Here is a 16836-nt window from a genome sequence, read left to right as displayed (position 1 = left end):
CACGGGAATCCATCGGCAGGCCATCACGCCGGGGAGGCATCTTCTCTATGGGGTCTTGCTCTGGTCTCCTACGTGGAAATGAATGAAAGCCACACGTCTGTGTGTGTGAGACTGTCCCGGCAATGGCGACACCCACAGGCACTGCCTCCTTCACGGAGAGAGGGCCTGGAACACTCAAGACTTCCACAGAGGTTCAGTTTCACACTCCCCTCCACCCTCCCAGACCGGTTTCTCACTGCTGAAGACGCGTAGGAGCCCAGAAAGTGGCTTCCAGTTCCCGAGGGATTCCTGGAGATGTCCAGAGAGCCAGCCCCCGAAACTAGCCCCCCTCACCCCTTCCCCCTCGCCCCCTTCCTCTTCGTCACTCCCGCCCCACCACCACCTTCACCACGCCCCCCCCCACCCCACCACCCCCTGGCCGCAGGCCTCGACGCCCTGGGAACCTTCCTGTATGGGGTGGGATGTCCCAGGACTCACCGCCATTCATGAAGGGGTGGAGTCTGCCTGCCTGCGGGCCTTTATAAGAGCCGCTGGCTGCCTGTCTGGGCAGGCCTCCTGGCTGCACCTGCTGCAGTGAACAGGCTGGCTGAGGTGTACGGGAGAATGCCGGCCTCTCTCTGCCCCTTTCCGTCTGTGAAATTCCGGCCGGGGCTCCCTGCGATGGCCCTCCCAACACCTTCGGACCGCACCCTCTTCGCGGAAGCCCGGGGACGGTGACGGCGAAGGAGACTCGTTTGGAACCCGAGCCTAAGAGAGGCTCTGAGAGCCTGCTTTGAGCGGAACCCGTACCCGGGCATCGCCACCAGAGAACGGCTGGCCCAGGCCATCGGCATTCTGGAGCCCAGTGTCTAGATTTGGTTTCAGAATGAGAGGTCACACCAGCTGAGGCAGCACCGGCGTAAATCTTGGCCCTGGCCCGGGAGACGCGGCCCACAAGAAAGCAGGCGAGAGCGGACCGCCGTCACCGGATCCCAGATCGCACTGCTCCTCCGAGCCTTTGAGAAGGATCGCATTCCAGGCATCGCCGCCAAGGAAGAGCTGGCCAGAGAGACGGGCCTCCTGGAGTCCAGGATTCAGATCTGGTTACAGAATCGAAAGGCCAGGCACCGGGGTCAGGCTGGCATGGTGCCCGGGCAGTCACGTGGCCTGTGCAACGTGGCCCCCGGCGGGTGTCACCCTGCTCACTCGTGGGTCACCTTCGCCCACATCGGCGCGTGGCGAACAGGTTGTGGGGGTGGGGAGGGGTTGTCAGGCTGTGGTGGGGTGGTGGAAAGGCAAGAGAGCTCTGCCCGGGCTGCTTCGACAGCCCAGGTGGCTGCCGGCAAACCCGCGCGTGCGCAGTAGGCGGCCAACCTCCTGGTACCTGGGCTGGCTCTGTGATCCCCGGGATGCCCAGGAAAGAATGGCAGTTTTCCGCTGTGTGGAGTCTCTCACCAGGCCTAGCCCTAGAAGGCAGGAATCCCAGGCCGGTGAGACCTGTGGAGGTGGCGGAGGGAAGACATGCCCCTCCATAGCCAGCCAGGTGTTCCCCGCGAAAGAGAGGCCACCGCATTGCCCCGACCCTACCCCGTCCCAACCCCGCCTCCTAAAGTTCCTCCAGCAGAGAACAGTATTCTTCCTCGCTGAGGGGTGCTTCCGGCGAGGCGGCCTCTTCCAATGCCTCCAGCTCCCCCGGGGCCTCCGTTTCTAGGAAAGGTTGCACCTGCTGCTGAAACTCCGGGCTCTCCAGGAGCTCATCCAGCAGCAGGCCGGAGGGGAGTGCAGACGAGCGCCCCGGCTGCTGGAGCGCCTGGGAGGGTGCCGGGATGCCTTGCATCTGCCCCTTCTTCGTGGAGGCCTCCGGGGGCAAGGGCTGGCGAGGTGGATCTGCCCCGGCTTGGGGTTCCCACGCCGCCCCGGCGACCTGGGGACCCCGGCCCCAGCCCAAACATGGACTCCCCTGGGACGCAGGTGGGGCAAGCACACCTTGGCCCTGTGGCCCCGCTTGAGCAGGCTCAGGCTGTCCCACCGTGCAAGGGCCTGGCAGGTTGTCGCGCTGCGCGTCCCAGTCCTCCTGGCTTTTGTCCGTGTGTGGAGGCCACTGAGGAGCCTGAGGCTGGGAGAGCGCCCCTTCCGGAGGAGCCGGGGCAGCGTAGGCAAAATCCCCGCCTGCCGCGGCAGTTTGGGAGATCCCCTCTGCCGGCATGGCCTGGCTGGGCTGGAGCATGGGGACGGCCTTCGCTCCCTGGCTCACAAAAGCCCCCTGTGGGAGAGCCCCAGTCGCGCAGGGCACTTGGGGCGCACGAAGCCCCGTTCCCCACGTGCTGTTGTGGGCGAAGGCTACCCACAAGGGAGCAGGGTGACACCCGCCGGGGGCCGCGTTGCACAGGCCGCCTGCCTGCTTGGGCGCCCTGCCAGCCTGTCCCGGGTGCCTGGCCCTTCGATTCTGAAACCAGATCTGAACCCTGGACTCCGGGAGGCCCGTCTCTGGCCAGCTCTTCCCTGGCGGTGATGCCTGGAAAGCGATCCTTCTCAAAGGCTCGGAGGAGAAGGGCCGTCTGGGATCAGGTGATGGGGTCCGATTTCACGGACGGTCACGGGCAGAGAGAGACTGGCAGGCTCCCATGCACCTCAGCCGGCCTGTGCACTGTGGCAGGTGCAACCAGGAGGCCTGCCAGGACAGCCAGCCAGCGGCTCTTATGAAGGCCCTCAGGCAGGCAGGCTCCACCACTTCATGAATGGCGGTGAGCCCTGAGACAGCGCGCCACACCCGGAAGGGTCCCAGGGCGTCCATGCCTGCGGCCAGTGGGTGGTGGGGTTGGTGGGAGGGCGTGGTGATGGTGGTGGTGGCGCCAGAGACACGAAGAGGAAGGGGGCGAGGGGGAAGGGGTGAGGGGGGCGCGTTTCAGGGGCTGGCTCTCCCGACCTATCCAGGAATCCCGCGGGAACTGGAGGCTGTTCTCTGGGCTCCCACGCGTCTTCAGCAGTGAGAAACTGGCCTGGGAGGGTGGAGGGGAGTTTGGAACTGAACCTCCGTGGAAGTCTTGAGTGTTCCAGGCCCTCTCTCCGTGAAGGAGGCAGTGCCTGTGGGTGTCGCCATTGCCAGGACAGTCTCACACAAGCAGGCGTGTGGCTCTCGTTCATTTCCACGTAGGAGACCAGAGTGAGACCCCAGAGAGAAGATGCCTGCCCGGTGTGATGGCCTGACGATGAATTCCCATGTGCGGCCACAGGGGGAGTCTGCAGTGTGGCCGGTTTGAAAACTGGCAAGGAGAGCAAAGGCACCATGGCGGTCTTCCTCCCTTCCCTGCATATTTCCGGGTGCCCGCAGAGCTCCGGGAGCAAACAGTCAGCATGACACATCTCTGAGCTGATCAACAAAGTGATATAAATCTTGTCTAGACTCTGCCTACAGGGGCCTAGTGACATATCTCTGCACTGATCACCCAGGTGATGGGACTTTTGTCTAGGCTCTGTGTATGGGGGCTTTGTGACATATCTCTGCACTGATCACCCAGGTGATGTAATGCTTGACTAGGCTCTGCCTACGGGGCGTATTGACATATCACTGCATTGATCACCGAGGTGATGTAACTCTTGTCCAGTCTCTGCCTATAGGGGGCCTTGTGACATATCTCTGCACTGATCATCTAGGTGATGTAACTCTTGATTACGGTCTGCCTGCAGGGCAGAGATATTGTGAAATATCTCTGCACTGATCACCTAGGTGATGGGACTCTTCTCTAGGCTCTGTCTAATGGGGGCATTGTCAAATATTTCTGCACTGATCACCCAGGTGATAGACTCTTGTCTTTGATTTGCCTGTGGGGGCATTGTGACATATCTCTGCACTGATCACCCAGTTGATGAAACTCTGGTCTAAACTCTGCCTAAAGGGGCATTGTGACAAATCTCTGCACTGATTACTCAGGTGATGTAAATAATGTCTAGGCTCTGCTTAAAGGGGCCTTGTCACATATCTCTGCACTGATCACCCAGGTGATGTAACACTTGTCTAGGCTCTGCTTACAGGTGTATTGTGACATATTTCTGCACTGATCACCCAGGTGATCTTGTCTTGTATCTGCCTATGGGTGCATTGTGACATATCTCTGCCATGATCACCCAGATGATGTAACTGTTGTATAAGCTCTGCCTTCGGGGGAATTGTGAGAGATCTCGCCACTGATCCCCCAAGTGTTGTAACTATTGTCTAGGCTTTGCCAACAGGGGACTTTGTGACATACCATTGCAATGATCACCTAGGGGATGTAACTCATCTAAGTTCTGCCTACAGGAACTTTGTGACATATCTCTGCACTGATCACTTAGGTGATGTAACAGTTTTATAAGCACTGCCTAAAGGGTATTTTGACAAATCTCTGCACTGATCACCTAGGTGATGTAAATCATGTCTACCCTCTGCACAAAGGGGGCATTGTGAAATATCTCTGCACCGATCACCCAGGTGATTCAACTCTTGCCTAGGATCTGCCTAAAGGGGGTATTGTGAAATATCTCTGCACTAATCAACTAGGTGATGTAACTCTTGTCTAAGCTCTGCCTACAGGTGCGTTTTCACATATCCCTGAACTGATGACAAAGATGATGTAACTCTTGCCAAGGCTTTCCCTACAGGGGACATTGTGTCATATGTCTGCACTGATCACCCAGGTGATGCAACTCTTCCCTATGCTTTGCCTACAGGAGACATTGTGACATATCTCAGCACTGATCACCCAGGTGATGCAACTCTTCTCTAGGCTCTGCCTACTGGGGGCATTGTGACATATCTCTGCACTGATCACCAAGGTGATGTAACTCTTTTCTAGTCTCTGCCTACAGAGGGCATTGTGACATCACTCTGCACTGATCACCCGGGTTATGTAACTCTTGTCTAGGCTCTGCCTACGGGGGCATTGTGAATTATCTCTGCACTGATCATCCAGGAGATGTGACTCTTGTCTAAGCTCTGCCTAGAGGGACTTTGGGACATATCTCTGCACTGATCGCTGAGGTGACGTAAAACTTTTCTATGCTTTGCCTACACTGGGATTTATGACATATCTGTGCACTAATCACCCAGGTGATGTAACTCTTGTCTAGACTGAACTTACAGGGCGTATTGTGAGATATCTCTGCACTAATCACCGAGGTGATGTAACTCTTGTCTAGGATCCACCTACAAGTGGTATTGAGACGTATCTCTGCACTGATCACCCAGGTGATGCAACTCTTCTCTATGCTCTGCCTACAGGGGACATTGTGACATATCTCTTCACTGATCACCCAGGTGATGTAACGCTTTTCTAGTCTCTGCCTAAAGAGGGCGTTGTGACATCACTCTGCACAGATCACCCGGTTATGTAATTCTTGTCTAGGGTCTGCCTACGGGGGCATTGTGACTTATCGCTGCACTGATGACCCAGTAGAATTGACTCTTGTCTAAGCTCTGCCTAGAGGGACATTGGGACATATCTCTGCACTGATCGCTGAGGTGATGTAAAACTTGTCTAGGCTCTGCTTACAGGGGGTATTGTGAGATATCTCTGCAATGATCACCCAGGTAGAGGTATGCCACCCTACATACATTCGAAGATCCCGTATACATAAAATCTAGACAAAAAAGGAAGGAATCGAACCCCCTAAAGCTGGTTTCAAGCCAACCCCATGGCCTCCATGACTTTTTCAAAAAGATATTAGAAAAAACATTTCATAACTTTGTCAAAGTTAAATTACAGGTTAAACCCCGTATATCTTAATGGCACATGCAGCACAAGTAGGTCTACAAGACGCTACTTCCCCTATCATAGAAGAACTTATCATCTTTCATGATCATGCCCTCATAATCATTTTTCTCATCTGCTTCCTAGTCCTGTATGCCCTTTTCCTAACACTCACAACAAAACTAACTAATACTAGTATTTCAGACGCCCAGGAAATAGAAACCGTCTGAACTTTCCTGCCCGCCATCATCCTAGTCCTTATCGCTCTCCCATCCCTACGTATCCTTTACATAACAGACGAGGTCAACGACCCCTCCTTTACTATCAAGTCAATCGGCCATCAATGATATTGAACCTACGAATACACCGACTATGGCGGACTAATCTTCAACTCCTACATACTCCCCCCATTATTCCTGGAACCAGGTGACCTATGACTCCTTGACTTTGACAATCGGGTGGTCCTCCCAGTTGAAGCCCCCGTTCGTATAATAATTACATCACAAGATTTCTTACACTCATGAGCTGTTCCCACATTAGGCCTAAAAAGAGACGCAATTCCCAGACGCCTAAACCAAACCACTTTTACCGCCACACGACCAGGGGTATACTATGGCCAATGCTCAGAAATCTGTGGAGCAAACCACAGTTTTATACCTATCGTCCTAGAATTAATCCCTCTAAAAATCTTTGAAATAGGACCCGTATTCACCCTATAGCACCTTCTTTACCCCTCTCCAGAGCTCACTGTAAAGCTAACCTAGCATTAACCTTTTAAGTTAAAGATTAAGAGAACCGACACCTCTTTACAGTGAAATGCCCCAACTAAATACCACCGTATGACCCACCATAATTACCCCAATACTCCTTGCACTATTTCGCATCACCCAGCTAAAAATATTAAATACAAATTACCATCTACCTCCCTCACCAAAACCCATAAAAATAAAAAACTACAATAAACCCTGAGAGCCAAAATGAACGAAAATCTATTTGCTTCATTCATTGCCCCCACAATCCTAGGTCTGCCCGCCGCAGTACTGATCATTCTATTCCCCCCTTTACTGGTCCCCACCTCTAAATACCTCATCAACAACCGACTACCACCCAACAATGACTAATTCAACTGACCTCAAAACAAATAATAACCATACACAACACTAAAGGATGAACCTGATCTCTTATACTAATATCCTTAATTACTTTTATTGCCACAACCAATATTCTCGGGCTTCTACCCCACTCATTCACACCAACCACCCAACTATCTATAAACCTAGCCATGGCCATCCCCTTATGAGCAGGCGCAGTAGCTATAGGCTTTCGCTCTAAGACTAAAAATGCCCTAGCCCACTTCCTACCACAAGGCACACCTACACCACTTATCCCCATACTAATCATTATCGAAACTATCAGCCTACTCATTCAGCCAATAGCCTTAGCCGTACGTCTAACCGCTAACATTACTGCAGGCCACCTACTCATGCACCTAATTGGAAGCGCCACACTAGCAATATCAACTATTAATCTACCCTCTACACTCATCATCTTCATAGTTCTAATTCTACTGACTATTCTGGAAATCGCCATCACCTTAATTCAAGCCTACGTCTTTACACTTCTAGTGAGCCTCTACCTGCACGACAACACATAATGGCCCACCAATCACATGCCTATCATATAGTAAAACCCAGCCCATGACCCCTAACAGGGGCCCTCTTAGCCCTTCTAATAACCTCCGGCCTAGCCATATGATTCCACTTCTACTCCACAACCCTACTCACACTAGGCCTACTAACTAACACACTAACCATGTACCAATGATGACGTGATGTAACACGAGAAAGCACATACCAAGGCCATCACACACCACCCGTCCAAAAAGTCCTCCGATATGGGATAATCCTATTTATTACCTCAGAAATTTTTTTCTTCGCAGAATTTTTCTGAGCTTTCTACCACTCCAGCCTAGCCCCCACCCCCCAACTGGGAGGGCATCAGTGCATCACCCCACTGAATCCTCTCGAAGTCCCACTCCTAAACACATCTGTATGACTCGCATCAGGAGTATCAATTACTTGAGCCCACCACAGCCTGATAGAAAATAACCGAAACCAAATAATTCAAGCACTGCTTATTACGATTTTACTGGGTCTCTACTTCACCCTCCTACAAGCCTCAGAGTACTTCGAATCCCCTTTTACCATTTCCGATGGCATCTACAGCTCAACATTTTTTGTAGCCACAGGCTTCCACGGACTCCACGTCATCATTGGGTCAACTTTCCTCACTATCTGCTTCATCCGCCAACTAATATTTCACTTTACATCTAAACATCACTTCGGCTTTGAAGCCGCTGCCTGGTACTGGCACTTCGTAGATGTGGTCTGACTATTTCTATACGTCTCCATCTACTGATGAGGGTCTTACTCTTTTAGTATAAATAGTACCGTTAACTTCCAATTAACTAGTTTTGACAACACTCAAGAAAGAGTAATAAACTTCGTCCTGATTTTAATAGTCAATACCCTTCTAGCCCTACTACTAATAATTATTACATTCTGACTACCACAACTCAACGGCTACATAGAAAAATCTAACCCTTACGAATGTGGTTTCGACCCTATATCCCCTGCCGGCATTCCTTTCTCCATAAAATTCTTCCTAGTAGCCATCACCTTCCTATTATTTGACCTAGAAATTGCTCTCCTATTGCCCTTGCCATGAGCCCTACAAACAACCAATTTACCACTAATAGTTACATCGTCCCTCTTATTAATCATTATCCTGGACCTAAGCCAGGCCTACGAATGATTACAAAAGGGGTTAGACTGAGCCGAATTGGTACATAGTTTAAATAAAAAGAATGATTTTGACTCATTAAATTATGATAATCATATTTACCAAATGCCTCTTATTTATATAAATATTATACTAGAATTTACCATCTCACTTCTAGGAATACTAGTATACTGCTCACATCTGATATCTTCCCTACTATGCCTAGAAGGAATCTGGACCCTGGGCTCTGGAATGCCGTTCTCTGGTGGCGATGTCCGGGTATGGGTTCCGCTCAAAGCAGGCTCCCAGGGCCATGCTTTGGCTCGGGGTCCAAAAGAGTCTCCTTCGCCGTCCCCATCCCCGGACTTCCGCAGGGAGGGTGCCGTCCGAAGGTTTCGGGAGGGCCATCGCGGGGAGCCCCGGCTGGAATTTCACGGACGGACATGGGCCGAGAGAGGCCAGCTGGCTCCCGTGCACCTCAGCCGGCATCTGCACTGCGTCAGGTGCAGCCAGGAGGCCTGCCTGGAAAGCCAGCCAGAGGCTCTTATAAAGGCCCACAGGGAGGCAGGCTCCACCCCTTCATGAATGGCAGTGAGTCCTGGGACAGCCAGCCCCACCCTGGAAGGGTGCCAGGGCTTCAAGGCCTGCGGACGGGTGGAGGAGGGGTGGGGTGGAAGGGCATGGTGATGGTGGTGATGGGGCCGGAGAGACGAAAAGGAAGGGGGCGCGGGGGAAGGGGTGAGGGGGTCGCGTTTCGGGGGCTGGCTCACCGGACCTCTCCAGGAATCCTGCGGGAACTGGAAGCTGCTCTCCGGGCTCCCACGCGTATTCAGCACAGAGAAACCGCCCTGGCAGAGTGGAGGGGAGTGTGGAACTGAACCTCCGTGGGAGTCTTGAGAGTTCCAGACCATCTCTCAGTGAAGGAGGCAGTGCCTGTGGGGGTCGCCGTTGCCAGGACAGTCTCACACGTGCAGGCGTGTGGCTCTCATTCATTTCCACGTAGGAGACCAGAGCGAGACCCCAGAGAGAAGATGCCTCCCAGGCGTGACGATGGATTCCCGTGTGCGGCAACATGGGGAGTCTGCAGTGTGGCCGGTTTGGAAACTGACAAGGACAGCGAAGGGACCACGCCGGTATTCCACCCTTCCCTGCATGTTTCCCGGTGCCCGCAGAGCTCCGGGAGCAAACAGTCAGCCTGACACATCTCTGAACTGATCAACAAAGAGATGTAACCCTTGTCTAGGCTCTGCCTACAGGGAATTTGTGACATATCTCTACACTGATCACCCACGTGATGGGACTTTTGTCTAGGCTCTGCCTATGGGGGCATTGTGACATATCTCTACACTGATCACCCAGGTGATGAAACTCGTGTTGGATCTGCCTATGGGGGAATTGTGACATATTTCTGCACTGATCATCTAGGTGATGGGACTCCTGTCTAGGCTCTGTGTATGGGGGCTTTGTGACATAACTCTGCACTGATTACCCAGCTGATGTAACGCTTGACTAGGCTCTACCTACGAGGCATAGTGACATATCACTGCATAGATCACCGAGGTGATGTAACACTTCTCCAGGCTCTGCGTATAGGGGGTCTTGTGACATATCTCTGCACTGATCATCTAGGTGATGTAACTCTTGCTTACACTCTGCCTGAAAGGGCACTGAGAAATATCTCTGCACTGATCACCCAGGTGTGGGACTCTTCTCTAGTCTCTGCCTACTGGGGGCATTGCCACATATTTTTGCACTGATCACCCAGGTGACACTATCTTTTATTGGATTTGCCTATAGGGGCATTTTGAGATATCTCTACCCTCATCACCCAGGTGATGTAACTCTGGTCTAAGCTCTGCCTAAAGGGGCATTGTGACAGATATCTGCACTGATCACTCAGGTGATGGAACAATTGTCCAGGCTCTGCTTAAAGGGGCATTGTCACATACCTCTGCACTGATCACCCAGGAGATGTAACTCTTGTCTAGGCTCTGCTTACAGGGGGTATTGTGACATATCTCTGCATTGATCACCTAAGTGAGGTAACACTTGTGTAGGCTCTGCCTGCAGGGGCATTTTGACATATCTCTGCACTGTCAACCGAGGTGGTGTAACTCTTGTCTAGGCTGTGCCTACAAGGGGATTGAGACATATCTCTGCACTGATTCCTAGGTGATCCAACTCTTGACTGGTCTCTGCATACTGGGGATATTGTGACATATCTCTGCAATGATCTCCCAGGTGCTGCAACTTTAGTCTAGGATCTGGCTACAGGGCATTGTGACATATCACTGCACTTATCACCCAGGTGATATAACACTTGTTTAGGCTCTGCCTACAGTGGCATTGTGACATATCACTGCACTGATCACCCAGGTGATGTAACTCTTTTCTAGGATCTACCTACAGGGTGCTTTGTGAAATATCCCTGCAATGATCACCCAGGTGATGTACCAGTTGTCAAGGCTCTGCCTACAGGGACATTGCGACGTACCTCTCCACTGATCATATAGGTCATGTAACCCTTGTCTAGGCTCTGCCTACAGTGTCAATGTGATATATCTCTGCACTGATCATCCAAGTGATGTAACACTTGTCTAGGATCTGCCTAAAGGGACTTTGTGACGTAACTACACTGATCATCCTGGTGATGGGGCTTTTGTCTACGCTCTGCCTAAGGGGGCATTGTGACATATCTCTGCACTGATCACCCAGGTGATGTAACTGTTGTATAAGCTCTGCCTTCAGGCGAATTGTGAGGGATCTCGCCACTGATCACACAAGTGATGTAACTATTGTCTAGGCTTTGCCTACAGGGGGCTTTGTGACATACATTTGCACTGATCACCCAGTTGATGTAACTCATCTAAGTTCTGCCTAAAGGAGCTTTGTGACATATATCTGCACTGATCACTAAGGTGAAGTAACACTTTTATAAGAACTGCCTACAGGGAATTTTGTCAAATCTCTGCACTGATCACCTAGGTGATGTAACTCTTGTCTACCCTCTGCCCAAAGGGGGCATTGTGAAATATCTCTGCACTGATCACCCAGGTGATTCAACTCTTGTCTAGGATCTGCCTCCAAGGGGTATTGTGAAATATCTCTGCACTGATCAACTAGGTGATGTAACTCTCGTCTGGTCTCTGCCTACAGGGGCGTTTTAAAATATCCCTGAACTGATGACAAATGTGATGTAACTCTTGCCTAGGCTTTGCCTACAGGGGACATTGTGACATATCTCAGCACTGATCACCCAGGTGATGCGAGTCTTCTGTATGCTCTGCCTACAGCGGACATTGTGACATATCTCTTCACTGATCACCCAGGTGGTGCAGCTCTTCTCTATGCTCTGCCTCCAGGGGGCATTGTGACATATCTCTGCAGTGATCACCCAGTTGATGTAACTCTTGTCTAGGCTCTGCCTACAGGGGCATTTTAGCATATCACTGCACTGATCACCGAGGCGATGCAACTCTTGTCTGGGATCTGCTTACAGGGGGCATTGTGGCATATCTCTGCCCTGATCACCCAGGTTATGTAACTATACTCTAGGCTCTGCCTACTTGAGGTATTGTGACATATCTCCGCACTGATCACCCAGGTGATGTCACTTTTGTCAAGGATATGGCTGTAGGGACATTGTGACATGTTACTGCACTGATCACATAGCTGATGTAACTCTCGTCTGGGCTATGGCTACAGGGGGCTTCTAACACATCTCTGCACTGATCATCCAGGTGATGTAACACTTGTCTAGGCTCTGCCAAAAGGGGGCATTGGGATATAACTCTGCACTGATCATCCAGGTGATGGAACACTTTTCTAGGCTCTGCCTACAGGGGAATTGTGACATATCTCTGCAGTGATCACGCAGGTGATGTAACCCTTATCTATATCTGCCTACTGCCGGCATTGTGGCTTATTTCTGCACTGATCATCCAGGTGATGGACTCTTGTCTTGGATCTGCCTATGGGGGCATAGTGACATATCTCTCCAGTGATCACTCATGTGATGTAACGCTTGTATAAGCTGCGCCTAAAGGGGAATTGTGACAGATATCTCCACTGATCACCCAGGTGATGTAACAATTTTCTGGGATTTGTCTACAGGGGGCTTTGTGACATATCTTTGCACTGATCACCCAGAAGATGTAACTCTTTTCTAGGCTCGGCCTACAGGGGCTTTGTGACATTTCTGCACTGATCACCTTGGAGATGTAACTGTTGTATAGGCTCTGCCTACAGGGGCTTTTTGACATATCTCTGCACTGACCCCCCAGATGATGTAACTCTTGTCTAGTCTCCACCTATAGGGGGTATTGTGACATACCTCTGCACTGATCGCCCAGATGATGTAACATTTATCTAGGCTCAGCCTACATGGGCGTTTTGACATAGCTCTGCACAGATCACCTAGGTTATGTAACTCTTGTCCACTCTCTGCCTACAGGGGGCATTGTGAAATGTCTCTGGACTCTTCTCTATACTCTTCCTAGAGGGGGATTTGTGACATATCTCTGCACTGATAACCCAGGTGATGGAAGACTTGTCTAGGCGGTGTCTTTGGGGGCATTGTGTCAAATATCTGCCCTGATCACCCAGGTGATGTAACTCTTTTATAGGCTGTGTCTGCAGGGATTTTTGTGACATATCACTGCACTGATCACCTACGTGATGTAAGGCTTGTATGGGCTTTGCATTCAGAAGGCTTTGTGACATATCTATGCACTGATCTCTGAGGTGATGCAACTCTTGTCTAGGCACTGCCTACAGGGGACATTGGTACATATCTCTGCACTGATCACCCAGGTGATTGACTCTTGTCTTAGATCTGCCTACATGGACATTGTGACACATCTCTGAACTGATCAACCAAGTGATGAAACTCTTTTCTAGGCTCTGCCTACAGGTGCTTTGTGACACATCTGTTCACTGATCACCCTGGGGAGGGAACTCTTGTCTACACTCTGCCTACAGGAGGCTTTATGACTTATCCCTGCAGTGATAACCTAGGTGATGTAACACTTGTCGAGACTCGGCCTACACGGGAATTCTCATATATGTCTGCACTGATCACCCGGGTGATGGAACTCCTGTCTAGGTTCAGCCTATAGGAGTGTTTTGATATATCTCTGCACTGATCACCCAGGTGATGTAACCCTTGTCTAAGCTCTGCCTACAGGGGCATTGTGACAGATCTCTCCTCTGCTCCCCCAGGTGATGTAACAATTGTCTGGGCTTTTCCTACAGGGGGCTTTGTGATATACATTTCCACTGATCAAACAGGTGATGTAACCCTTGTCAATGTTCTGCTTACAGGGGCTTTGTGACATATCTCTGCACTGATCACCCCATGGAGGAAACACTTTTCTACACTCTGCCTACAGGGCGCTTTACGACTTGTCCCTGCACTGATCACTAGGTGATGTAACACTTGTCTAGGCTCTGTCTACACGGGAATTTTCACATATCTCTACACTGATCACCTAAGTGATGTAACCCTTGTCTCCGTTCAGCCTAGTGGGGATTTCTGACATACCTATGCACTGATCACCGAGGTGATGTAAATCATTTCCAGGCTTTTTTTCCTGGGGACATTGTGATATATCTCTCCACTGATCACCCAAATGATGCAAATCTTCTCTAGGCTCCGCAGGGAGGGGACATTGTGACATACTTCTGAACTGATCATCCAGGAGATGTAACTATTCTACAGGCTTTGACCAAAGAGAGTTGGAAGGTGTTGGGAGAGCCTCAGCTGGAATTTCACAGACAGACAAGGGCACAGAGAGGACAGCTGGCTCCCTTGCACGTCAGCCGGGGTGCGCAATGAGCGCAGGTCTACCTAGGATGCTGGCAAAGAGATCTGGAGGTCTGCGTTCCGCCGCCAGGATCTCCATGGAGGCAGCTGGGAGGCTGCAGGGGCACGGAAGGGCTGGCGACGGTGGCATGGAGGTGCAGAGGAGGCGAGCCGCTGGAGGGGTGTCAGGCCTGGACGCTGCATGGGCCCGGTGTTTCACGGGACAGGGGACTCCACCCAGCCCAGGGGAGGACACATTTTCCGGGGGTGGGGGTTGGGGGTGGGGAGGGGGTAGTCAGGCGGGAGTGGGGTGGTGGAAAGGCATGAGAGCTCTGCCCGGGCTGCTCCCTCAGCCCAAGCGGCTGCCCGCAAACCTGCGCGTGCGCAGTGGGCGGCCCACCTGCTGGTACCTGGGCCGGACCTGGGATCCCCGGGATGACCAGGAAAGAATGGCAGTTCTGTGCTGTTTGGAGTCTCTCACCGGGCCTAGACCTGGAAGGCAGGAATCCCATGCCGGTCACCCCGGTGGAGGGGGTGGGGGGAAGACATGCCCTTCCATAGCCAGCCAGGTTTTCCCCGCGAAAGAGAGGCCACCGCCCTGCCCCGAGCCGACCCCGTCCAAACCTCGCGTCCTAAATCTCCTGCAGCAGAGCCCGGTATTCTTCCTCGCTGAGGGGTGCTTCTAGCAAGGCGGCCTCTTCCAAGGCCTCCAACTCCCCCGGGTCCTCCGTTTCAAGGAAAGGTTGTGCCTGCTGCAGAAACTCCAGGCTCGCCAGGAGCTCATCCAGCAGCAGGCCTGAGGGGAGAGCAGACGAGCGCCCCAGCTCCTGGAACGCCTGGGAGGGCGCCGGGATGCCTTGCATCTGCCCCTGCCACGCGGAGGCCTCCGGGGGCGTGGGCTGGTGAAGTGGAGCTGCCCCAGCTTGGGGTTCCCATGCCGCCCCAGCGACCTTGGGACCCCGGCCCCAGCCCCACCATGGACTCCCTTGGGAAATGGGTGGCACAAGCACACCTTCACCCTGTGGCACCCCTTGAGCGTGCCCTGTCTGTCCCACCACGCAAGGGCCCGGCAGGCCATTGCGCTGTGGGTCCTGGTCCTCCTGGCTTTTGCCTGGGTGCGGAAGCCGCCAAGCAGCCTGAGGGTGGGAGAGCACCCCTTCCGGAGGAGACTGGGTGGTGTAGGCAATATCCCTGCGTGCCGGGGTTGTTTGGGAGATCCCCTCTGCCAGCGCGGCCTGGCCGGGCTGGAGCACGGTGATGGCCCTCGCTCACTGGCTCACAAAAGTCCCCTGTGTGAGAGCCCCAGGCGCGCAGGGAACGTGGGGTGGGGGAAGCGCCTTTCCTCATGCGCCGGTGTGCACGAAGGTGACCCACGAGGGAGCAGGGTGACACCCGCCAGGGGCCGGGTTGCACCGGCCGCCAGCCTGCGCGGGCACCCTGCCAGCCTGTCCCGGGTGCCTGGCCCTTCGATTCTGAAACCAGACCTGAATTCTGGACTCTGGGGAGCCCGTCTCTCTGGCCAGCTCTTCCCTGGCGGCGATGCCTGGAAAGCGATCCTTCTCAAAGGCTTAGAGGAGCAGGGCTGTCTGGGATCCGTTGACGGTGGTACGCTTTCGCCTGCCTTCTTGCGGGCCGCGTCTCCCGGGCCAGAGCCGAGATTCCCACTGGTGCTGCCTTAGATGGCGTGACCTCTAATTCTGAAACCAAATCTGGACACTGGGCTCCTCAATGGCAATGGCCTAGGCCTGCCGTTCTCTGGCAGCTATGCCCAGGTACGGGTTCCACTCAAAGCAGGCTCGCAGGGCCTCGCTTTGGCTCGGGGACCAAATGAGTCTCCTTCACCATCCCCGTCCCCGGGCTTCCGCGGTGAGTGTGCCGTCCAAAGATGTCGGTAGGGCCATCACGGGGAGCCCTGGCCGGAAATTCTCAGACGGACACAGGCAGAGAGAGGCCGGCGGGCTCCCGTGCACCTCAGCCGGCCTGTGCAGTGCGGCAGGTGCAGCCTGGAAGCCTGCCCGGACAGCCAGCCAGCGGCTCTTATAACGGCCCGCAGGCAGGCAGGCTCCACCCCTTCATGAATGGCGGTGAGCCCAGCGACATTTCTGGACCTCTCCAGAAATCCCGCCGGAACTGGAAGCCGCTCTCTGGGCTGCCACGCGTCATCAGCAGGGAGAATCCGAAGTGGGAGGGTGGAGGGGAGTGTGGAACTGAACCTCCGTGGGAGTCATGAGTGTTCCAGGCCCTCTCTCCATGAAGGAGGCAGTGCCTGTGGGTGTCGCCATTGCCCCGACAGTCTCACACACGCAGTCGTGTGGCTCTCGTTCATTTCCACGTAGAAGACCAGAGCGAGACACCAGAGAGAAGATGCCTCTCCAGCGTGATAGCCTGACGATGGATTTCCGTGTGCGGCAACATGGGGAGTCTGCAGTGTGGCCGGTTTGGAAACTGGCAAGGACAGCGAAGGCACCATGACGGTCTTCCACCCTTCCCTGCATGTTTCCGGGTGCCCGCAGAGCTCTGGGAGCAAACAGTCAGCATGACACATCT

At 53.2% G+C, this 16836-nt stretch overlaps 3 pseudogenes; all 3 read left to right on the top strand.

The window, feature by feature from the left end:
* Window positions 1-660: 660 nt before the first annotated feature.
* On the top strand, window positions 661-1344 carry LOC134808487 (double homeobox protein 1-like; annotated as a pseudogene).
* A 4351-nt stretch (window positions 1345-5695) lies between these two features.
* Window positions 5696-6450, top strand: LOC129137120 (cytochrome c oxidase subunit 2-like; annotated as a pseudogene).
* A 144-nt stretch (window positions 6451-6594) lies between these two features.
* LOC129137121 (ATP synthase subunit a-like) lies at window positions 6595-7518 on the top strand (annotated as a pseudogene).
* The last annotated feature ends 9318 nt before the right edge of the window (window positions 7519-16836 follow it).

Source organism: Pan troglodytes, chromosome 16 (genome assembly GCF_028858775.2).
Source record: "Pan troglodytes isolate AG18354 chromosome 16, NHGRI_mPanTro3-v2.0_pri, whole genome shotgun sequence".
NCBI lineage: Eukaryota > Metazoa > Chordata > Mammalia > Primates > Hominidae > Pan > Pan troglodytes.
Note: the sequence above shows the minus strand (reverse complement) of the source record. Positions and strands in the feature narration are given on the sequence as shown.